We start from the raw sequence: 22,618 nt of genomic DNA, 5'->3' as shown, positions 1-22,618 counted from the left end.
AACCTGTCACACCCCATGCCTTGAGGTTGCTGTAAAACCTGTTGTTTCCAGTCAGTTTGAGGAATTACTATTTCAATGAAGTAAGCAGTAACACTGAATCTATGCAATCCATACCACAAGATAAGTGATCTTCTTTTCATGATGGTTTCCTCAGCAGGAAACCGCATGTGTGCCTGGAAGAGATACTGTGCTGTGCACAGCAGCATATTTTGAAATTACCAACCAGATCGTCAGGTACTGTAAATCATTCTGCTTATTTGAAATAGAAGAGCTTTGATAACTTATATCATAAATACAAACATATATATATTTATTTATATTAAATATGGTTTTATAGGAACTAAGTATACTGAGGAAATAGTGCTGCAACACCTTCATGTTTGCTGTCCCACCGAATAGCACTACACCTCACACCTAATCCCAATGAACTGAACCTCTTCTATTTCATTAGGAAATGGTGGCAGAAGACCCTCGGCACACTAAAGTCTATAGTCTGTCAAACCACTAGCAAATCCACCAAAGTAAAAATGATAATGTACCATGTGAAAAGATCTTTGTACATGTGATTTACAGCAAGCTCTGCCCACCTCAGTCATCTGTAGGCATCTACATTATTCCTCAGCACTCAGAAGGGCATTTTGAAGGACTCCTATCAACTGTCCCTGCTCCAGTTCATATCGCAGGGTGGTGTCAGCACAAACTGGATTTCTTTTTAATCAAACTGGACTAGAATAATTCCTCCAGAGCTTCATCTGATATGTTCCAGTCACTAAAGAGCAGCTGGGGATTGGGGTTTGAACCAGTGCAAAGTAAACCCCCTTGAAATACTTACACCATGGATTTGGGGTTCTCTGTTGCAACCTTTTTGCTATACAAATCTGTTTGTACAGGCTGCGGTATTTGCTGAAATAGACATATCTCATGTGTACTAAGCACAAATATTAAATAACAAACAGAAGTGATGGCATATGGCAACAAAGAGACAGGACAGCAAGGACATGTACCATTTCCTGAAAAAACTTGACTGCATAAAGTATAAAGATTACATGACTACACGAGAATTCAGACTATATTCACGTTTGGCCTTGGGTTAAAGAAAATACATAGAAACATTTAATGAATAAAGGAATGTGCTAATGTAATCAGTATTATCACAGGATGGGAGACACTAATCACCAGCCTCTGATGTTGCCTAGCATGGTATCAGAGGCTGGCATTTTTAACTACAGAGTACCTCTCACCTCCAGCTCCCCAGTCTAATCATACAGATTTCTAGAATATCACTTTCCTGCAGACACAGTTTACAGACTCAAATCAATATGGTAAAATTTCTTTACAAAAACAATTAAGTTCCTTTTTTTTTGCCGAAAAAGATAGAAATCAATTACAATAAAAAAAAAAAAAAAAAAGCCTCATTGAGCCTGATCCAGCCACTACCATGGCCAATAGGAAAAATCAGCTGGGCTGTGGATCAGGCCTGAATTTTAAACTTTTGACCTCAAGAGTATTGGATTCTTTGAGCAAAGGGAGTCCAGCACTGTGATTCTGATCATTAAAGCATGCCTTTAAAAGCAGTAAAGGAACAATATTTATAGTAAAGCACACCTTCAAATAAATAATCGTTGTGAGAGTACAATAAGAAAAACAAACCTCAACACCACACTGAAGTGGACAAAAGACTAGTGTCTGTCTGTCTGAGATAAACAGACAGACACTAGTAACCCATAGATAGCATCTAATCCAAAAGAATTTTCGTAGCTTTGCTTTATAATCACATCCCTCCATAATAAGTATTATGTTTTTTTAATCTTTGCTCTTTCTCATCCTAAGTAATTTCCTGATTTTTCAACACTTTCTTGGTTTTCAAGAGTTTAATAATTTTGCTGAAGTCAGCCTCATAAGAAATTCCTGACACATGTAGTCATTAAGGCAGTAATGTGATCTGATGTGTCATTTGAAGGTCTTTACAAAACACAAGAATTCTAGTTGCCCTAACTCCTGGGTTTACTCCTTCTACCCTTAGCTAAGAGCTTAAAGCAAATGCGGAGAACCCCTGAAAATGTTAATTTTCCCTGACAACAATGATGATCCAACAAAATAATGAAAGAAATACTGATAAGAGTATTGTTCATGGTGTCCGTTGTTCCCAGGAACCGTGTTCTGCAGGAGTCAGCCTGGCCGTGAGGGCTGGACAACAAGGCTGCAGCACAAGGACTCACACTTGTGAAGCTGGCAGTGTTAGAGGGTGGTAGGGAAAGAAGGGACCTCTCTGAAATGAATGGTCTTCTCTCCCCAGCTCTTCAAATTTATCACCTGAACATCACGATTTCTCTTTCCCTTTTTGGAAGTCCAAAAGCAGAGATAAAACAATTCTTACAGAAAGATCACACAAGTAAAAAGACTCTGTACAAGTGGGTTATAACCCAAAACCTAACCTTCCACAAAATAAAAGTACATGTACCATCTGGGACTTCAGAGAGCAGCTCTATACTTTCCCTCCTAGCTTGGAGGGAAATCCACATCTTGGTAAGAGTCAATTTTGCCCTCAGTAAGTAACATAGGATTTCTAAAGATCTAGATAACTGCAAAATTCTGAAATTTGGCTGTCTGACCTTAAGGATTCTGTCACAGTTCAGCAGGAAAGAAAACCTAGTATCCCTTTTCCTTAGTAGAGTCATCCACACTTTCAGAGCGTCTTCCATTTCTCCTTCACATATTGTACAGCTATATACACTGTATAAATACATATATACATAATGTAGCTATTGCATATTTACCACACAAATGTGCTTTTTGTTTTCATATGTCACTTCTTCCCAGAAAAAATTAGGTAAGAGTAGAATCTCTCACTTTTAGCTTGCAGGCGCGTATTTTAGCTACTAGCACATACTTGGCTCCCAGGCATATAATCTAGCTAAGCATAAGACTGCTTCTCATAAGGAAACATAAGGAAAGTGGCACATTAAATAGAGGTTTGTATATGGAAGTTTCATTTTAAGAAAGAAAAGCTTACAAGATTTATTAAATGTTTTGTCTTCAATTAGGAAAGAGGTTGATAATTTCCTCCAGGTTCAATCCCAACCTGTTTGAATTTTCTAATTAGCATCTATAGAAACTCAAAGACCAAGGGAGTCAAACAGCTCATATTTTTGCAGGAAAAGCTATTGTAGCTGATGCTACACTTCAGCTTAATGTAAATCATAAATATTATTACTCTACCCCTCCCCTCCCTTCCCTCCCCCCTTTCCCTTTTAGTTTCTTGCTTCTTTATAGTAAGTTACCACCGGGTCACATCACAGTCAAGAGTTTATGTTATTTCTTAAGTTGCTGTGGAAGGAAGATCTCAGTCCAGATATCAAAAACGTATAGTGAATATCCAGGCAATTTTGACCTCTTTTTCGACAGAAATTTGATTTTCAATTCTTTGCTTTCTCCACTGCTAATTCAAAGATAGATAATTAAGAAACACGGCAGTTCACACTTAAGCAGCAGTAAGCTGAGTAGCTCTTGACATTGTAATTAGAATACTTTTAGTGGAAGAAGTCCCAAGAACAAACTGAAATAAAAGAAAAATCTACTTTTAACTAAAACTAAACAAACAAAGCTGTATTTCTAATTTGAGGACTGTCATTAGTTTGCTTATTTGGGGGCTTTATCCCCAGTTCGGAAAATGGCCTGTATAGTTTATTAAATTTGATACTGTCATAAAGCTATAAAAAGGTTTTCATAACATTTAATGAAAATGACTACAGAAATGCTGCTCTTCCAGAGCATTTCCCAAGTACCAGTTTCAAAACACATAGCAAACATTACACTATAAACCTCACACCAATACTGTTACCACACTGCATATCACTAGCTCTTGCAACCCTTAGGAAAAGTGCCTGAGGCAGAGAGATGTGACAACTTGGCGGACAGGGCTCATCAGTACTTCTAAAGACTAAGTAGTATTGAATCTCCATTTTAAAAAGTGAAGAAAACCTGTTAATAAGTGGATACAACTTATTTGGTCTCAGATGTCAGGAACAGTGTTCAGAGTAAACAATCCTTCAGATCTTAGTTGTGAAAGCACAAGAAAGAGAAGACTTGCATATTGATGCACTAATACATCTCCTTCCACTTCATTCACAACATAACACTTTATTCCAGAAATTCAATCCTGTTCTTCTTCCAGCTGCAGGTACAACCTCTGAAATGAATGGGATCATTCATCCACATCAGAACAGGAGCAGAACTTGCTTTGCAATAATTAAAGGAATTCTTTCCTTCCAGCCTATCACCACATGCGTCACTTGCAGCAAAGGGACAATTTAATAGTACCAGCTCTTCCTACATTCACCGTCAGAAATCCACTCATCTCAGGGGGACTGGAACTTGAAGGACTGACCTCTATTATCTGAAATGTCAAACTGTCATAAATTTGCCTGCTTGATTCCCTCCCTCTATAGCTGTGGCAGATCCTAACCCAGCCTAGTTCTCAGGCACTTCCACATGATTTCTACAAAACGCAGTCCTGTAAACAGATCAGAGGAGATGGGGATGAATATGTGGAAATGTCCACAATCTCTAGGGGCCAGAATAGGACTTATTTTCAGATTTAGAAGTTGAAAATAACATTTCATATTTTGCCTCTTAGCTGGTAAGAAAAACTGACCAAATTTTTTTCTGTTCTCCATTATTGGCGATAGGACAATGAATTTCAGTCAAAATACAAAGGAAGTATATCTTTCTCCCTCTCATACTCAGGTGTGTGCACACACACTTGCATGCTGTTGTCTGAGAAGAAGAGGTAGAGACTGCAGAACAGCCTGACAGCTCTGTTTCATAGCAACAGCCAAGCACAGCAAGCTATTTTTTTTACAAGTACCACATGCCCATTTATCTTCTGTTAAGTGACTTAAACCACTAATGAACTTTTATGTTACTTACTATGGAAATGACATCATAACTTGCAAAAAGTGCTATGTCATTTCAAATTTTTCAAAATAAAAGTGTTTTGACAAATGCTTACAAAAATGAGGAAGCTGATACACTGCAAGTAAATGTTTACTAAAGTAAATCCAGGAACACATACGCATTACTACAAGAATCACCAACCTAGCTTACTCCAGAAAATGACCTGACTATGTCACAACCTTATCAACACAAACAAGGTTGATACCTTCATTTTGTATACCCATGTCTTTAGAGTCTCAGAGGTCTTTTTTTGCCAAATACTCATTCTTTCATCAGAAATGTCAAATGTTGGTCCTTTCCCCTAAGACTGAGAAGATCCACTGTGCATGAAGAGCTGCAAAGATATGATACTTTACATTCCAGTAACAGCAACAAGCCCCAGGAAATGTGTATGCAACATGCAATACGTATGCAGAAAAAATATATAGTCAGTGCTTGAAAGATAGAGAAGAAAATACTCCAGAGGGGCAGCACCAAACTAACACATTACACATAGGCTACACAAGCCCAGGAGACTTGAGCTCGCATTTCAAGAAGGAGTAAATTTCAGCCCAAATGAGCGACTCTCATAAAATAGTACTTCTGCCACTCTACTGACCTGAGGGTGGTCTTATTAACTCTGAGAAAGGGGATACTTTTGGTAAGGAAATATTTTGCTGTGGGTAAGACTGCAGTCACCTGAGAGCAGCGAACCACAGTGTATTACAGAGCTTGCAGAAAGGACACTTCGGAGATTTAAATAAGTCAGGCTTGCTTCAATTGATCAGGATATTGCTGAGAGTGGACAGATAAAAGCTGCAGAACTCTGAATCCAGGTTGAAATTATATCTCTAAGGACAAAATATATTGAAACAGGCATTCTGCATATAAGCTTTCTGTTAAATTCTACAAACCACACTGTTAGATGATGATTCAGAATCAGATTTGTTTTCAAGGAAAACTTCAGGAAGGTTATTTTTCATGTAGATTCTCTCGAGATGTAATCCATGAGGTGTTAAGAAGGAAGGCATTTCACATAACCTACAGGCTTTGCTCCTTTCCAATTAAAGGAAAAGAGATCAGCTGGTGAAGGAAAACTCTAGTGAAAGCCCCAGTGGCACAGCATTACATAGAACCGGATCCAAAGAGAAAGTCTGGAAAGAAAGGGGATGGTAATTGTGATTTTATATACAGCTTCTCTCCCAGTCCTAGAATGAATATTATGCAAGTTTCCCATGAACTGGATGGCATTAGCTCCTGCAGTTTTGCTTTTGACTCGGTAGTGTCAATTTCCTAATTCCTAATCATGTAGTACATCATTCTCATTAATCATAAGAGATATCCTAGGCAACTAGTCCACTTGGGTTTGGAGTAATATCAACCTTTTACCTCTAGTCATTATCCCTTCTTTTCCACATAAATGTCTTTCACTACCTACTTTAATTTCCTCCACAAGTTAGACCTCGAGCAGGTCTTATTAGATCTGTGCTCTTCCACAAGCCACAGCTTTCTTTTTTATCTGTAAGTTTTTTGTAAGCTCTCTACTTTCATGTAACACTTCTATAGGTTGTCATGAGCCTCTTTATTTGCAACAGACTTTCCTGACTTCAGGAAATATCAGGCCTTCTCAAAGTCACACTAAGTTCAGTTGATTTGTCTTTGTCACCTACATCATTTATGTCTCTAAAATTGTTAGAAGTGACTTCCCTCATGCCTTCATCTCCTTCCTGCCGCCAGTGATTTTTTTGACCCAGATGGGTGGTATTGCTAACAATCTATTCTTGTCTTAATGTACACTGGGATCCCTACCTTTTTTAAATTTCCTTCTTTAGTAAACTGAATCCCCCAGTACCTGTACCATGACCCCATGTTTCTGTTAACACATGACAGTGAATTTCACATCTTCCACCAGCGATTTGTTTCTTCCACCTTCCTGCCCATTCCTCTTGCATCACTATGAAAAACATTTGTTTCTGAAACCCAGTAAGGACACCCCTCTTAAAATTCCTTCACTGTGTCTGTCTCATCATGACTCACAAGAACTACCATTTTTTCCCTGCCATTCAACCTTATACTCTCCAGTACACTTTCACCCGTTGTCACACCCATATTTTGCCACCTCCATATACTTAAGAAGCATTTTTATCAGCTATGCTAAGCTCAACCACAGAAGGCGACTAAGCCCAGCTACTCCAATGAAGTCCATCAATTCAGAGGAACTTAATGTTTCAGGCATTTAGCCTTGAAACATCTGTTCATCTTTATCGTCTTGCCATGCCTCTGCCCTTCTCTGGGGACTGGAAGACTTCCTCTGAATGTTATCCGCATGAAAATACCATTGCCACCTGACAGGAAGAAAATGGTTTCCATGTTGTGGATTTTACACCATTTTAATATGAAACCATGTTTATACTGAAGAATACAGGCTTTCTACAGCCAAACCTTTACTCCTCCAGTAGCTACTGGGCCAGCTAAATGGGGCTGCTTCACTTTCTTTCCCAGCTGCTTTTGTGCAATCCTACTAGAGAGTAAGGTGGAAAAACAAAAATGAGGCTGACAGCAACACTACTGGAGGAGAAAAGGGCAGATATAGAACAAGATGCAAATTTTCTGTAATTATTTACAGGAAGCGTGTATTTGGTATTGGAAATACATACACCTTACAGCTACCTTGTTGGGCAGCATAGTGATGTTCTTCTACAGCAGACCTTTTAAATGGGAATATGAAATAAGTTAACAAATACCCTCAGACAAACCCCATCCAAAGTCAAGTCAGTGGAATTCTTTTCTTTGATTTAAACACAGCTGAAATTTCACATACATTATTTAAGTGTATTGTCTTTACAACCATAAAGAAAGAAACCAACATGGGAGACAGAAGGTGCTTGGAATAGTTTCCTATTAGACTCAACAGTCCTGGTTCAAGGGCCTAAAAGTTTTCTAAGCATAAGGACTTTTATCTCACTGCATTTAAACCACCTTCACACAGGAAACTCTTCCAACATTCTGCCCGTATAACTTATCTGATGAAGGATAACCTCAGCCTACAGCAACAAAGGGTACTGCAGGCAGCCAAAAAGGTGAGAGCAGTTCTGCCTACACCCCACGCAGTCATGACAACCAATCCCAAATCTGAAGGCTGCTTGGTGATACTAGCAAGGCGTTAAGGAGGCTCAGCAGCCTAGCTAGCCCCAACTCAGCACAGTGGCTGCAGGGCTTTTGCTCACCCTGGAGAGTAGGAGGAGTAAAGACAAGTGTACTGTGCAGGTACCCCTGCCTTACTTAATTTGCATATTTTAATGTCTTTATTCAGAAAAGGCACAATAACGACCATGCAGATGATCATGGGTATTCATCCACCTCCATCTGAAATAAGTCAAAGCAGACTAAAACATTTCAATCAGGATGACTATTAAGACAGAAGCCGCCAGATTTGTAAATGATAGTTGGAGAACGTCTTTCGCTTGTTCATAATGCTACAAGCAGAGGGTACTCAAATAAATTCAAAGCAACTCTTTCTCATACAGTCCATGATTAAACTGTGGACTCTACTGCCACAGAATATTTTGATGGCCAAAATGCCATGAGAAAAATTCAAGATAGCAAATTAATTAGTAGTTATGAAACATAGATTAGTGGCTTTTAAACATGTTCTTCCAAATGTAACCTCTGCTTCAGGAGCTCAGTAAATCTCCCCTTATTGAAAGACCCAACAAGGGAAGCTCCATTACCTCCTTGTGCTATTGGATTGTTTCTCGAAGCATTTAATTCTGACATTTTAAGATACAAGATGGTGGCCTAAACCAAAGTGGCAGCTCTTAAACTATATGTTTTCACATCCTTTTTTTCATGCTTTGATACAGAAATTATACCAGTTTAGACTTCTTTACACATTACTATTTTGCCCATAAGTATGACACAAAAGCGTAACAGAATAAAGGCCTGCACTTGTATGAGGGTCGCATTCACACTGCTTTGCACACTACCTTTAAAGCTAACATTATTTACAGAGAATTCAATTTCAAACCTTTCATTTCTTAAAAAGTAGATACCTATACAAGAATTGCTGGTGGAAAATACAGCCACAAACAAATACAAAGAAATCCCAACATCTTGCCCTGAACTTCATTTGTGGTAATGTGTGATGCCACTGACAGAAAGCACCTTCTCTCCCACTTACTGGGAAGACGATGTTTTCTTTTATCCCATCATTTCTGTAACTGCTTGAAAGGGTGAGGCAGGATCTATGCATCTGTTAGTGCTTACAGCATCCAAATTCCTTCCCCCCAAAGTGAGGCAGAAAAAAGGATGTTGGTCAAACAGCAGTGTTCCAAGTCACTTGCTCGGCACTGAAGCTGCATATTGTTTTTAAGCCACATGTTAAGTATCACTAAAAAGCCTACTGTATGTTTATTTCTAGTGACTTTGTGCAGTCTGACACTGGCACAGTGTGACATTGGCTATGCTTAACTCCTGCAGAACTGGAAAGTAATTAATGAGACCCAAAAATGTAAGCAGAGATCTTCTAAATACCTCAAAAAATAATTAGAGCATCTCATCAACAAAAGCTTGTTTTCCTTTTTCTTTTCTCCACATGCTAGAACCAATCAGTTAGCATGGTCAGGGTGGGATTTTTTCTGAGCTTTACAGTGAGAATATAAAGTACTGTAGATTTCAATATGAAAATACGTATTTTGTGGGAAAAACAAACAAACCACAAAAAAACCCCACCACAGATAAACTAACCAACATTCCAGGCATGCAAAGAATGCAAAAAATACCCACCCCCAAACCTCAAATGCTTGAAGTGGTATTATATAAATCTTTCAAATTGATTTTACAAGGACATAAATTAACATTTTGGTTTCTTAATAGATGGCTTTTCTCACCTATTGAAAGTGGCAGTGGCCATACAGATGATCAGTTTCTATTTAGCTGAGCCATTTGTCTCTAAAAATGGGATGCACAAAAACACAGCCTGGTAATTTTCTCATTTGAGCCCCCTCTCTATTTTACTCTTCAATAAACACTAGCCATTTAGCACTAAGTCTACATGGTGCTTAACAGCCATCTACTGAATACCACATAATTCAGGTGCAAGAACCACATCTGTGACACAGCTGAAGTGCAGTTCTATCACAGCCCTACGGAAAGCTGAGCAACTTGACAACAGCGAGCCATCATTAAGAAGCCGGACAGGGGTTTAATAGCAAAGAGCTGTTCTCTGACTTAATAAATGAACTGCAGTTTTACGTGCTGCATAGCCACATTTGTTTCAGTGGTAGGAGATGCAAACAGTGTTTACATCTATAGCACTATGTCAGCTCCACCACATAAATAACTGAGACCCTGAAGAGCTGTGCACTTTTGTAAGTTCTTGAAGAGCACATAGCAAGAAAATATGAGCCACCCCAGCCTGAAAAAAAGTAAAGACTTTGCTCTTGCTAGTATTTCAAAAGGCAAGCATTTTCTTTGTATTTACTTCTATCCCCACAGCTATAATGAATTATTCAAGCAATCTCGATACAGTACAGGATTTTTGCTTTTATTTTATTTATTTGTCTATTTTATCACAGGCTACTTACAAGGGCAAGCATGCTGAGTCAACACAGGTGTAAATCACTGCACTTTTATGTTAACCAGTGGAACTAGGCAGGCTGACACCCATCACAGCTGACCCAACATATTTAGTGCAGAAGAGTTTTTGATCGGGTTGTTAATAATGGACTTGTTTATTGCTATTTCTCAAGCAACAAGGTTGGCAAGGTGTGCCTCCTTCTTTTTTTCCCCACCCTCTCATTTTTCTTAAATAGCAATAGAAAACCAGGAAACGTTTAGCGCAGCTAACCAATCCCTGGTTTCGCACATAGTGCACAGCTTCGGGAAGGACTCTCCAGGTATGCCTAGCACTTGAAAATGTTCTCCAATGTAGAAATCCTTGAGCTAGTTCTGAATGACCTTATACAGCTACTTGGCAAGAGAACTTCACTACACAGAAGTGTCAGCTTGGTTTCTAAAAGCAGCAAAGTTACATCAGTGCTGCCTTCTGTCAGGACTAACTGGGTCAGCAAAGCACCCCACAAAGATGTCCAGGTGGTTTCCAGTTCTAGAGGTCGTTGTTTCAGAGCTAGGTCATACCTCTGCACAGTGCTCACTCTCCACTTTAAGCTCTAGACCTTCAACTGATGACTCCATGCCTAGTCAAGAGATCCACATTTGTTAGGTCTCACAAGTGAACTCCATTTACTACAATCTGTGTTTGACTTCAGAGCATTTCTAAACATTAATTTTCACTGGATAATATGAAGCTTCAGCAAGTTCAATGCTGTGAAATTCCATGATAGAAATGTCATAACTTTTGAAACAACCTTCACCAGAGAACAGAAAAAAAAGGCCACACTCTGTATTGGAAAACCTGCACTGCACTGGAAGCAAAGCAGAGGAAAGGCTAACAAGATCCTATAAGTGGCTTGTTTCCAAGATCTAAGGTAATCTGTGAATGACAGTGCTGGCTCCTATTAATAGTTTCTTGGCACTAGGAGGCAAAATACGTGGACAGGAGACAGGGCATAAGTCCAAAGAGTCACTGCATTCCAGGTAATGCTAGCTGGCACAAAAACCCTTTTAAACCATAACCGGCTATTATTGTTTATAGCAGCACTAAGAATAGAGAAGCCACAGACATACAAATCACAGCTGACAGTCTGAATCCTTACATTGTTTTGTATTGTTTATAGAAATGTATTAAAAACTCTTTGTATAAGTTGCACATATATACAAGTCTATTAAAATGTAAAATGCAATAATACTCTTTTCTGTTAAATCCTTTACTTGAATTAGTGATTGAAGGATCTGAGCCTAGATCAGTGTAATATAAAATATGCAGACCTCCAGGTATTGGTACTGAATGAGATCAAGTTGTGTGACATTAGTTTATTGTATTGCCATAGCTACCCTTCACATCCTTGCCATAACACACGCAGGGGGTCAATAGCCTGGCTTTGGTCATTGCACATGAAATGAATTGTAACTATCTCACTGATATTTCCAGGTCTGTTGAGACATCTTTCCTTATGTTATGAGTTTTTAGGGATGGGAACCATGCTGTCATTATTATTGTCTGAGGTCAAGGATGACCAATGGTTTCTGCCTAGGTCCTGCAGCATTTATCCTAAAATAAATCATGAACATGAATTCCAGTGTCCTTTAAGGTACGAATTTGTAAGGTATTTGCCTGCCTATGCACACTTTTCCAATAATAATGTGAAACCCAAAATGATTAATGCAGGACTGCTAACGGATCCAGGTTTGTTGGCCAGTAATATCAGCAACTTATTGTAACTTTGCGGGAGGTTTTAGCTTTGAGATGAAGAAGCAGGCGGTCAGAAATGGAACCCTGCATGTATCAGGCTAACAATTCTGAACTAGCCTAGCTTAGGTTTTTGAATAATGTGAAGGTGGGATCCACGACAATGCAGCTCATTTGAAAAAACCCTGTAGATTTCAATTTAACATGTTTTAAGGAAAGTTCGGGACAGCTTCCTACTCAGTATATTAGTGAAGTGCCTTTAAGTGTAACAAGCAAAAACTGTAACACGCAAGAGAAAAAAAATAAGTGAAAAGGCAGAAAAACCAGGGTGTCTATTAACTCCATGATCTCTGTTTGATGACATTTTGTAAAATGTGGAACAAAGCTTAAATTCCAGTTATTTGGGACTCTGAGACCAGAAGAAACTTTTGGCACCTGAAGAGCAGGTTCAGGTCATGTTCATTGTAAGGCATAAAGTCAGAAAAGCAACCAATGACTTTCCAAATGTTAGGAAGCTAAATGTAGTAGCAGGGGTTTAGGCCACTGATATTAAGCCTATATTAAGTAGACTCCGAGTTTATATGTAGATACACAGGTATCCACATATTTCATGATGATTTGACTGAGTACTGTGCACTGCTGAATACTTAAAACTAACCATTCAGATGAATTCAAGTTGAGTTATTCTGAAGCTCTTAGAGCATTAGATTAAAACTAGATTTAGAGCAAGATCCCAGGGGCTATAAGAAAAAGAGCCTTGTATGCTGTCACTAAGACTAATACAGTCGTAGTTTATTAATGTAGACAGTAATGCATAATGAAATGTCATTAATTCTCACATGTAATATTGGTTTCTAATTTGAGAAATTGTGTCCAATTATCTGTAGTTTAATTATTCAGATTTATAACTTGGCAACTGAGAACAAGGAAGTGCTGAATTCTTCTCCATTAACCGAGAACTCCAAAAAATAAAATACATGTTCCGTGTAAAAGCAGCCTGTATATTTCTCAAGTCTTTTTGCTGTTCTGGATTTATGATTCAGTTCTCCTGAATCATAAATTTGGGTATGATTTGGTAACTTCTACTGCATGCCTTATTCCAGATCTTTTTTCTTTATATTGAGTCTTTCATCCATACAAGGGCATTTTATTTCAGTGCCACTCTAAGGGGCTACTGTTTCAGTACTCAGAGGCACCTTCCAGAAAAATCTGATAGGTAACCATTCTACCAGTTATGAAGATCACCAAGTTCGTGTTTAGCATCTCAGATCATGCCTTTCTATTCAAGTAACTAATGATATATCAACATAATATAAGACAGACCAAACCACCACCCCACACAGCTAACTTCAGTAGTGAACACTACCCCTGATTTTTGGCAACTGAAGTGCAAGCTTTTGAACCAGAAACTACTGTGACTTTGTTTTGGCTACATTAAAGAATGGTTTCAGAGATAAAATATGCCCGTTTCCCCAGTACAATGTATAACTGATTTGGAAGGAAGATGACATAATACATGTTTCCAGTCCCTAGATATTGCACTTATACCCTCACAGCAGCCTTCCAGTATCTGAAGGGGGCCTACAAGGATGCTGGAGAGGGACTCTTCTTTAGGGACTGTAGTGATAGGATGAGGGGTAACGGGTCCAAACTTAAACAGGAGAAGTTTAGGTTAGATATAAGGAAGAAGTTCTTTACTGTGAGGGTGGTGAGGCACTGGAATGGGTTGCCCAAAGAAGTGTAAATGCTGCACCCTTGGCAGCATTCAAGGCCAGGTTGGACAGTCTTGGGTGACATGGTTTAGTATGAGGTATCCCTGCCCATGGTAGGGGGTTTGGAACTAGACGATCTTGAGGTCCTTTCCAACACTAATTATTCTATGATTCTATGCTAATGTCAGCCAAGCTAGTAGTTGTTACTGCCAAAGGTCATTTTGGGTCAAACTGCCAAAGCCCATCGGCATTTCATGTATTTTTCTCCCTACCCGAGTCCATGGACACTCTGAAGCTCCTCACTGAAATGGCTTAAGAATTGGGACCTTAAAAAAAAAAAAAAACAAAACAAAAAACAAACAAACAAAAAATCTAAGTCATTCCACATAGAAAGCACTGCTGATCTCAGCTGCAAGGCTTCCTCAGCCTGCTCAGCAGGGAAGCATGAAGATGTCAGGTAAACATAATCATGCTATTTGTGGAAAGTGTAAGATGAGAAAGAGGGAGGGTAATGAAGCATAGACAGAGCAATTCAGTTTCCCAGCCTATTTAGGTAGATTGTCTTTCTCTAATTGTTTTTCTCCCTGGAGGTATAAACACAGCAAATTTCGATACCATAAAGTTAAGCTTTATTATTGCAGCTTTCAGTTCTTTCACAAAGAAATATGTACTGTATTATAGCAGCACCAAGAAGCAATGCTATAGTTAAGGATGTGTCAGCAGTTGTGCTACAGCCCTCTATTTTTCCATGAGATGTGAAAACTAGTTTTAGGCTAAAATTAGGCTTATAAGGTAGGGGTCTAGATTCATGAGAGCTAAGGGAAAAACAACAGTTCCTAGGCATGTTCTTTGGTAATTGTGGATGATAACAGTGCTTCCAAAAAAAAAGAAAAAAATCTCTTCTCCCTCCTCTCCCCCAAAAATACCCTGATATCATCTATATTACAAAAGGTTGGATAGATACAAGTTGAATGTATCATTTTGCAAGTGTTTAAGTATAGCCCCAGGTGACTTTAGTCATTATCTTCAGCATGAAATGAATTTCATCTCAGTATAGCAAAAGATCTAATTTTTAATGGGCTTTGTCCAGCAGAAGCTAATCCAACAAAGCACATATTTATCTGATTAACACTTAAATATGTGAACAGTTCATTTGAAACTATCAGGACAAGATTGTTCATCACCTTGCAGGACAGAGTTCAGAAAAACACTAATGCAGGCATATTTTCAAATTCAAACAGACAGTGAAAGACACAGTATTTCTGTGTTCCCTTGCTCTATTTCACATACTTCTAAAGAGTATGTAAAATTTCCTTAGGCAGGCAACAAATACTTGAAGAAAGTTTATTCTAAAAAGTGAGGTCAGTAAGCATGTTTTTAAATTTATATACTGGGTATGCACTGACATCCAAAGTTATAGCCACACAAATGCAAGACACCAGTAAAGCAACTAACTTCTAAGCAGCAGAGAACAACGTGAGCCCCAAAGTCAGATGTAATGACTGACGGAAAAGCAAATTAATGATGTAGTAGTAAGACCTAACTTTTAAATCATCTACTTATGACTAGATCTTAGAGTGCTTTCCAAGCAATTTGATAGCATTACCCAGATTTCACACAGAGGGAAAGCAAAACTATGCAGATTAAGAGATTTAGCCAAAGACAAGCACCAGGCCAATGCCAAGAGTTAGGAACAGTAGCCCAGCAGACTGGTACCAGTTCAGACACTGCTCATATGGTGCTTTTTCCTGCAGCGGATAATCAGTGCAGTCCAGCATGCCTCCTGCCCCCTGCAGACTTGGTTCTTTGAGCCACTGGTTGTACAATGCAGCCTGAACAGGTTACCACTAGTAATGACCTATGTCCTTGGTCCTCAGCTGCATCTTGTCAACCATCTGATCACTTGCTCCTACCCATATCAAGTGTAAAAGTGGCACACACTAGCTACTTAGTACTTACCACAAAGCACGGAAGCCTGCGCTGGGGTGGTTACAACAATGACGCACAGCAACTTTCCGTCCTAAGTTGGCCTAAGTTGTGTGCTTCCCCTCACTAAAGCAAGTGCCCCCAGGCTGGCACAACCCCAACTGAGCTGTTGCTTGCTGGGCATCTGGGTTAGAGCTGGGGTTTGCACACCTGTCTGCAGACATGGGGTGGAAGAGGAGGGAAGTGGAGCTGGGAGCGTGCAGTAGGAGGGAAATGGGCATTTGATGCTCAGGTTCCTCAGGTGACGTATGTGAAAACTAAGTAAGGATTAAAGCATTGATCTAGGTGCAGCAAAATGAAGCCTGAAAGACAAAAGCTGCTGGAGACATGAGTATGGGCTGACGTGATATGCAGAAGGCAGTGCAGTTGGAGGGTGTGTGATGGCACGGAATGTCATAGTGTCTGGAGACAGGTACAAGGAAATAGCAATAGGGAGCCTCTAGGGTCAGACCAAAATGCTAATAGATGCCATTATTTAGAGGACTACGCTACAGGATGTAGAGTGCTACAAAACCTGGGCTCTTGCGTGTGCATCAGAGAGAGTCCCTTGAGTGAGCTGACCCTAGATCTCATGAAAAGAGAGTAACAAGACTGCCTCATTAGCTGCAGGTCTTTAAATGGCCTAACTATGCATGTAAATTGCGTAATGCTAGACCAGAGAATAATTTTGACTATCTCTCCAAAGCTATTTGCTTAGGATTGAGAAGTACTATTTGTTTTCTGAAAAAACTCCAGCAAAAAGGTTTGAGAAACAGAGAAAAAGGCTACAGTAGATGTACACTGGAAAGAGAGCAGGTCAAAAGAAATTATTTCACTGTCTGAGGGTTCCTGTCACAAAGACTACACTGTTTCCCAGTCCCGAGGTCCCCACCACAGCAAGGTGCCAAAGACTAAATAGGTTAATGAAGGGTGCCTGGCATTCTGCTCCTCTGGAAGAGAATATAGTGCATTCCCTACTCATACTGCAAACCAACATTTTGCCACTGCTGTATTCCTCTGGCAAATGCACCATGTGACATCTTAATACAACAACCCTTTCAGCTCTTACTAGTGTGAAGCACCCAGAAGCATAAGCATGATCTGGAAACAGATAAGAAAAGTTAAAAAAGGTCAACTTTCTTTTTTGCCACTAATTTTTCTTAGTAATCATCTTGTGACCAGTGAACCACACCAATTTTTTTTCAGTAGCATAATTATGTTCGAGGGTATTAGCAGACTGCTAATAACAGAGTCAAGATTTCTGCTGTTTCTGATGTTTTATTTTAGCTTCGCCTTTCACATTCCCTTTCACTTACAGCATCTTATCCACAACCATGAAAAAACGTCATTCAGAATTGCATTCACATTGTCAAAAATGCCAGGGAGAAAAGAAACCCTCTTGGTCAAATACTTCTGTGGGTATTCTGTGGCTAAAAACATACAGGAGGCTATGCTGCAAATAGTATCATCCAAAAAGATAAAATTGTTTGATTTATGGTTTGCTTTCAACAACAAACACTGGACCCCTGGAGCAGTGATGGGTATATTTCAGTTGGTTATGTTTAAGGTATGCATGTATATGTAAATAGACATACACACATCCTACTACACATCTGAGAGAAAAAAAAAAAATCAATTTAAAAAGCTCCAGTCCCCCATCTCTATCCCCCCTCCTCCCAGCTATCCAGGAGAAACAATAAGCAGTTCAGCAGGTAACATCATGTGTATGGGGTGAAACACAAATTTCTGTCAGGAAACAATATGTGATAACTTTTTACTTACAGTGCACAGAGGGAATAGTCAGTTTATGAAGCTAGTTGTTAATACTTGTCTGAGTATTTTGATGGCTCTACTTCACTCCCTGCAACGCAGTGTGCACCAGTGCTTTTGTGGGGTTCATATAACATCTTTTCCGCCACTGTATGAAATACAACCTTTTTCCTCGTATTTGTACTATTTTCTGCACTTCTACAGAGGCAGCAGCAGTTTAGTGCAAAGTATTTTACATGACACTAGAGTATCCCTGCAGTTACTGTAAACTAACACCATTCTTTGACAGTAAAAAAGGCACACCTGTGTATGTAATAGCTGAAGACCACACCTTCTACGCTTGCCTTAACAACATGGTAAGAATTGCTTCACAGATAACAGAAATTGCTAGAGAATTTAATAGGGAATAACCTTACCAGGTTACAACTTTTTGAAATACAATTGCATGTTCAGAGAACTCGATTAGAACATTAAAATGTTACCTCAGTTTTTTATTAATTCTATAAATTTTGGGAAAAAATACCACCCCCAAACCAATCTATTTTAAAAAGAGATGCCATACTCCATGAAACATATTTCCCAGTGGTGTCACAGGATGCATACACTAAAAAATTAATGAGCATGTCATGAGTTAAAAGGGAGTAATTTGAGACTATGATACCGGGTGTACACTGCCATGCATTTCAAAAAAAGAACATACGCTTGTTTCCTAACCCAGTTAACTGGACACAGACTAAAAAAAAAAATCCCAGATTAAAGCGCCACTGAATCTTAAACCCATGTTGATATAATGGCCAGCAAGAATGAATAGTTTATGGAAATAACATGCCAGCACATAGAAAGAGTCTGTTCTCTACCTGGTAGACAGTGCTTTTGTAATCAGGAAGAATAATTGCAAGAGGACACCTTCTCTCTTAAGTGCACAGTCATTTGCAATTCTTAAAATGCAACTCTTGTCAAGCTGCACAGTACCCATCTTGTGTATGCTCTTGGCAGCAAGACATTTAGACTCATGATTAAGAATGTACAGTTCACTACAAGAAATCAGTCATTTGAATCCAGCAGTGATAAGTATTGATTTTGAACCAATGTGATTTCTTTCTGTATTAAAAAAAAAAAAAAAAAAAAAAAAAAAAAAAGAGAGAGAGAGAAAGAAGAAAGAAAGAAAAAGAAAAACCTCTATTAGGATTTTTTCTTCATTATATCCACAGGAACTGAAAGAATAATTACAAAAAGGAGGTGTTAAAGGTTAGAAAGTTCAGGGTTTGGCTTCCTTATTTTTCTACATCTTTTTATTACTGTTTGTGATTTTTTGGTAAAGCTCATTTTGGCCACTGAAAATCCTTTGGTGTGGTACTTTTCACATGCAGAAAAGAAACATAGGATGACAGTGCAGTAAAATAACTGCCACTGGATCTGTCCTTTATAGAATCATAGAATAGTTGGGATTGGAAAGGATCCCAATATCATCCAGTTCCAATCCCCCTGCCATGGGGGGGATGCCTCACACTAGACTATGTCACGCAAGGCTCTGTCCAACCTGGCCTTCAACACTGCCAGGGATATATAAAGAACATTAGTACAAATTAAAAGGTGATTAGATTTTTAATTCTTTAACATTGACTTATAACTGGCAGTGATTGACTACACTAGCATAGATAATAAAGGAGGGCTTTATACCAAATTAGTTACCTGGCTATTATAGCATATTTTTTGTTACTATGTTTGCTAGCTAGCATCCATTTTCAGTTCCTATTGACATATACTTCTCCTCATTTTGGTTAGAAGCTTTAGATACGCATGTCTTCTAAATTTTAGTGATGGTTTCGCTTAAAATTACAGTACTGTTTGTGCTGAAAAGTAACTTCTATATAATCCTGGAAACAAGTTTCCTAAACAAAATTACAAGTACAAGCAGGTTGAAAGTCTGCAGGGATCCTATTTTTTGTGGAGCTGTTTTCAAACCATTCCTACTATTAAATTATTGAAGGTGAGGGCTTGCATTTGCACAGATTTTATCTGCCACCGGCTTTGTTTCTCTAATAAGACAACAGAAAGTTCCATTCTTCTAACTTCTGTACTTGCTGTTATTAGAAATCACATTTATCATGATGATCCACAAAAGCCAGAGGCAACATGGCTCTATTTCTAAATCTACGGATGTCAGGAAGGGTCACAAAAGCCTCAGTGCTACTTGCCTTCTATAATTTAGGAATTTTCATCCTAAATCCATATATTAAAAAAATGCTGATTCATCTTATTTTCATGATTTAAAAAGCAAAGCAAAACAAACCAGCACAAACTCTTCTCTGCACCCTAATTTAATAGATGAAAATACTGTAATATTTCCTATGTACTTAAAATTCACTGAACATCCTGGAAGAAGAGTACAGTTTCACATAGAATACAATATAGAATATTGGAGACATTAATTCAAACATTACAAAGTTGAAACTTATAAAATATTTAGAAAACTCAGAAACAGGAAGGAATAATGCCATCTAATCTGACCCCTTATGCAGTATTAGTTACTGTTACTGCTAAGCTGCTTACACATTTAGCGCTCCAGGAAATTACTGAAGGAGGTCTTGATGAAAAATAAAGAACTGATGTATTAAATGCTCTTAAAAATACGTCATTGATTAATAGATACAACAGTAATGCTATAAAAGCTCTATGCCAGGATCTGAATAGCAGTACAGAAAGGCTGACATGTAATCTAAGACTTATACTTCGTTTCAAAAATGAACAATAAACATTTTAAAAATTAATGTAGTGAAACTGGTTTTATAGTAATTTATCCTGCAGAGCAGTTCATATTACCATGAACTCAGGAGGTAGTGTAAAAAGAAAAAAAAAAAAAACAAAAAAAAAAACCAACACACACACAAAAGCCTTCCCCCCCCCCCCCAAGAGTGGTTCAGAAATGGCACATCCTGTCTGCACTATGACTCAGTATATCACTGCCATGACCACATTTTACCTCATATTTTATTCCTACAACTTGAAATTGCTGTTTGGCTTCTCCTTCCACACAATGCTGTCTGGTTGGTGCAGTTAGGAAAACTCAACCTGCAGAGACTGACAATTTGTTAGAAAACTATCAATATTGACAGCAAACAGGTTTAGTTACTGAAATTTCTGTTTTCCTTAAACAACAGTTTGTATTCATATATGATATAGCATGAAATAGAAATAGGTGATGTGACCACAGTTTAGGCCATTGTAGGTACTCGCAGAAATCATAAAAATCATAAGTCAGGCTGGCACGGCTTAGAAATTCTGTATAGAAGAGAAACATTTCCAGAAGAGAGAAAGTTGTTACAAATATATATAGCTCTGGTCAGCGGTGTTCAGGTTTTTTTATTGAGTCAGTAGGATTTAAGATGTCAAAATGAGTCATGATTTTACAGAAGAACGGAGTAGGTGTTGTGAAAGACATGAGACACTTCAGCATTCATCTCTGGGTACTTTAGTTGGGCACCTAAAATCATGAGCTCCAATTTTGGCATTTAAAGGCAAGCTGCATAAATTTACAAGACCTGTCCTAGGAGCAGGCTACCTTTACTGGTGCCAGCATAGATCAAATCCTGTTTTATAATTAACTACTTTATTTTCACATCCATACCCTCTACGTGAACAGCAGTAGCTTTTGAAACATTTGAAACATTTTAAACAGTGACAAGCAGAGTAAGTGATTCTACTTGACAGCATTAGGAGTACAACACTGCACATTTCTCAGGTGCCAGGTGAGATACTATGTTTCCTTGAAAAGGTTCCATTTTTTCTTTTATCTGCTTTAAAAGTATCTGCTTTTGATCTCAATGATCAAAAATGTGGTTTGCTCATTACATGGAGATCCTTCAAATAATCCCAGTTGGGTAGAAGCTCCTTAATAAAATTACTTTATTAATATTTTTCTATTAGTTTTAATCTTTAATCCCTCGGGTCAATTTACATTTCTTCATTTCCAGTAAACCTTTGTAAAAATGGTCACGATGACTTCTAGACAAACAATGCACATCACCAAAAATTCAGACAGCCTCAGACACAGAAAAGTTATTCCATTTGAAATTTTATATGAGACAGGTAATTTTTCCACCACCATTTTAGGACTGCTGTACAATTGCCCATCAGATGCTGAATGGCAATGAAAACACAACAGCACAGATGACTACAGCTCTGGTATATGGGGTGTTACACTAAGGTCAGTGCCAAATAAAGCAATATAGTGTTAGCAATGTTTCTTATTTCACATGTGTGCTGTATTTCAAGAGTGGTAATCTATATTGAAATACAGATACAGATCAGCAATATACTCCCTTAGTGATTTGTTGGTTGTTCCCCCCCCCCCCCATGGTGTGCTGCACATGCTTGGCCAACAGAGGGACTAGTTTAAGATACTGTAACACAATCAAATAAAAAATACTCCAGTTTGTGTGGTTTCAAAGAAAAATAACATGAAATTCAGCAACTTTAATGTAAGGTTTGGCTTAGGTCCATGATTAACCAAAGTATCAAAAAAAAAAAAAAAAAAAAGAAAAAAAATCATTTCACCTCTTACCTAGGCATAAGAGTTCAGTAATAAACAGGGTCTGTATTTTGGGTGCCACCTGAACCTGAAAGTCACTGTGAACTAGGTTCTTAATTGATATGAGTCCCTTCAGACCAAAGAGTGTTTCAAAAATACTGGTAAAAAGTATTCGTGTGGTAAGTGTGCCAAGTTTATTTGTTCTGTTAATTTACCAAACAGTATCTTTACCCCTGAGAATGGCACATTGAGAAAAACATTTTTATTTTTTTTTAATCAAGGAATTTCATGCCAGCTTATTGGCTTTCAAGATAGGCTTGTGTATTTTTGCCGTCTCATAGCATTATCTGCACCACAGCAATCTGCAACACAGACTGCATTGTGCTGTCCATCCAC

The 22,618-nt window shown here is 38.4% G+C and overlaps 1 long non-coding RNA gene across 1 annotated transcript in view; it reads right to left on the bottom strand.

Annotated features, from left to right (window-relative positions):
* The window catches only part of LOC115610726, a 193,182-nt gene that overhangs the window by 106,593 nt on the left and 63,971 nt on the right, over window positions 1-22,618 (bottom strand). The window lies entirely within an intron of this gene.

Source organism: Strigops habroptila, chromosome 7, assembly GCF_004027225.2.
Source record: "Strigops habroptila isolate Jane chromosome 7, bStrHab1.2.pri, whole genome shotgun sequence".
In the NCBI taxonomy this organism is placed as follows: domain Eukaryota; kingdom Metazoa; phylum Chordata; class Aves; order Psittaciformes; family Psittacidae; genus Strigops; species Strigops habroptila.
Note: the sequence above shows the minus strand (reverse complement) of the source record. Positions and strands in the feature narration are given on the sequence as shown.